Raw genomic sequence first — 3,089 nt, forward strand, 5'->3', positions numbered from 1 at the left:
AACATGTTTCTATATCCAAAGCACCTTACCGTATGGCACCTAAAGAGTTAGCTGAGTTGAAGAAACAGTTACATGAGTTGTTAAACAAGGGTTATATCCGGCCAAGTGTGTCACCTTGGGGAGCTCCAGTTTTGTTTGTGAAAAAGAAAGATGGGAGCATGAGGTTATGCATCGACTACAGGGAGCTTAACCGTGTCACAATGAAGAACAAGTATCCTTTGCCTAGGATTGATGATTTGTTTGATCAGCTAAGTGGAGTGGGTGTGTTTTCTAAGATTGACCTGAGGTCAGGGTATCATCAACTGAGGATAGCAGATGAGGATTTTCCAAAGACAGCGTTCTGATCGTGATATGGTCATTATGAGTATGTGGTGATGCCTTTTGGGTTGACCAATGCACCAGCAGCTTTCATGGATTTGATGAACCGAATCTTTACACCGTTCTTGGACAGGTTTGTGGTTGTTTTCATCGATGACATCTTAGTCTATACCAAGACTAAGGAAGAACATGAGGAGCACTTGAGGATGGTTTTGTAGACTCTGAGATAGAATCAACTCTATGCCAAGCTATCTAAGTGCGAGTTCTGGTTGGAGGAGGTGGCTTTTCTGGGTCACGTGATATCTAAGAAAGGGGTGTCTGTGGATCCTAGCAAGATTGAGGCCGTGACCAAGTGGGAATCACCGAAAAATGTTGCCAAGATTCGAAGTTTCTTAGGCCTTGCTGGCTATTACAGGAGGTTTGTGAAAGACTTCTCTACTATAATGCGACCTATGACAGCCTTGATGAGAAAAGAGACCAGATTTATTTGGGATGAGAGTTGTGAGACGGTGTTTCATACTTTAAAGGAACGTTTGACCACAGCTCCTATTCTAGCTTTGCCAGAGGGATATGAGAACTTTGAGGTATACACCGATGCTTCTAAGAATGGTCTGGGTTGCGTTTTGATGCAGGCAAGGAAGGTTATAGCTTATACTTTGAGGCAGCTAAAGCCATATGAGGAGAATTACCCTACTCATGATCTGGAGCTGGGTGCAGTTGTTTTTGCTCTTAAGATTTGGAGGCACTACCTTTATGGAGCAACCTTTAAGGTATTTTCTGATCATAAGAGCCTAAAGTATATCTACACTCAGAAGGAGCTTAAAATGCGACAGAGACGGTGGATGGAGCTGATCGGAGATTATGATATGGAGATCATCTATCACGAGGGTAAGGCCAATGTTGTTGTCGATGCTTTGAGTAGGAAGAGCATTCATTCGTTATGTACGGCCATGTCTTTGATGAAGCTGAGAGATGAGATGTCTCGGATGGGGATCTTTATGATAAGGAAAGGGGATACCATCGGGGATTTGACGATTGAGCCAGACTTATATGAGAACATCAAGAGTAAGCAAGAGCTTGATCCTAAGATTCAGGAATGGAAGTCAAGAGTGAAGAGTGGAACAGTTTCCAGGTTATCTATCCATGCAGACGGGAGTGTCCATTTTGATGGGAGATGGTGTGTCCCGGAGGATGCAGAGTTGAGGAGAGTGATCTTGTGGGAGGCCCATTGCACTCCTTATTCGGTTCACCCGGGTGGTGACAAGCTTTACAAAGATATTATGAAGACTTTCTGGTGGCCAAACATGAAGAGGGATGTAGCTGAGTTCGTGGCTAGATGTTTGACCTGTCAGAGGGTCAAGTGTGAACAAAGGAGACCACAAGGTAAGATTCAGTCTTTAGAAGTACCCGAGTGGAAGTGGGAGTCAATCTATATGGACTTCGTTATGGGATTACCTAGATCACATCAAGGTAATAACATGATCTGGGTGATAGTTGATCGGTTAAACAAGTCATCCCACTTTGTTCCTATGAAAGATACCTGGTCTAAGATGCAGCTGGCATTGGGTTACAAGAGACATGTGGTACGGTTACATGGTATACCCAAGGATATCGTTTCCGATCGTGATGCAAGGTTCATATCCAAGTTTTGACAGGAACTGCAGGAGTTGATGGGTACTACCTTGAAGATGAGTACAACTTTTCATCCAGCAACCGATGGTCAGATGGAGAGAGCCATCAAGACCTTAGAGGACATGTTGAGGGCATGTGTCATGGAGTTTGGGGGCAGCTGGTAGGATAGACTTGACCTGATTGAGTTTTCATACAACAACAGTTATCATACGAGTATCGGGATGGCACCTTTTGAGGCTTTGTATGGTCGGAAGTGCCGAAGTCCAGTTTGTTGGAATGATAGTTCTGAGGCTGTAGTTTTAGGACCACAGCTGGTACAGGATATGGTTGAGCAAGTCCAGATGATTCGGAAAAAGATGAGAGCAGCTCAAGATCGTCAGAAGAGTTATGCCGATTTACACCGCAGGGACATAGAGTTCGCAGTAGGTGACAAGGTCCTTTTGAAAGTGTCACCTATGCGTGGGGTAATGCGGTTTGGGAAGAAAGGTAAGCTAAGTCAGAAGTTTATAGGTCCTTATGAGATTTTGGACCGTGTAAGCGAGGTAGCCTACAGATTACCCTTGCCACCAGCTTTGGATAGAGTCCACAATGTTTTTCATGTTTCACAGCTTCGGAAGTATGTGAGTGACCCGTCACATATACTTGAGGTGGAGAATATCAAGCTTGATGAGTCCTTGTCCTATGCCGAGGTTCCTAAAGAGATTCTTGACCGTAAAGTTCGTAAGACAAGGAATGGTGAGACTGTCTTACTCAATGTTCTTTGGTCTAATCACAATGTGGAAAAGGCCACATGGGAACACGAGGAAGCTATGCGAGAACGTTTTCCTAACCTTTTTGATCAGGTATGTTTGGTTACGGGGACGTAACCATTGTCTTTTTAAGAGGGTAGGAGATGGTCGCGTGTGTGTTTTGTCTTATTTTTGAGTCGGGATAATGAGTCGTCTTGTGGTGTTTTGTGTAGTTCTTGGGTGTTGTTAAGTGTCCATTGGGAAGTCTTTTTGTGTGTTGTGTGTCTTGTTTTACAGTAGAGTGTGAACTTCGGGACGAAGTTCCTTTTAAGGGGGGAAGGCTGTAATACTACGGATTTTTATAAGCTAAGTACTCGACCGAGTAGAGCCTACTCGGCCGAGTAGTGTCAA

The sequence above is a fragment of the Silene latifolia genome, chromosome 9 (assembly GCF_048544455.1).
Source record: "Silene latifolia isolate original U9 population chromosome 9, ASM4854445v1, whole genome shotgun sequence".
Classification (NCBI taxonomy): domain Eukaryota; kingdom Viridiplantae; phylum Streptophyta; class Magnoliopsida; order Caryophyllales; family Caryophyllaceae; genus Silene; species Silene latifolia.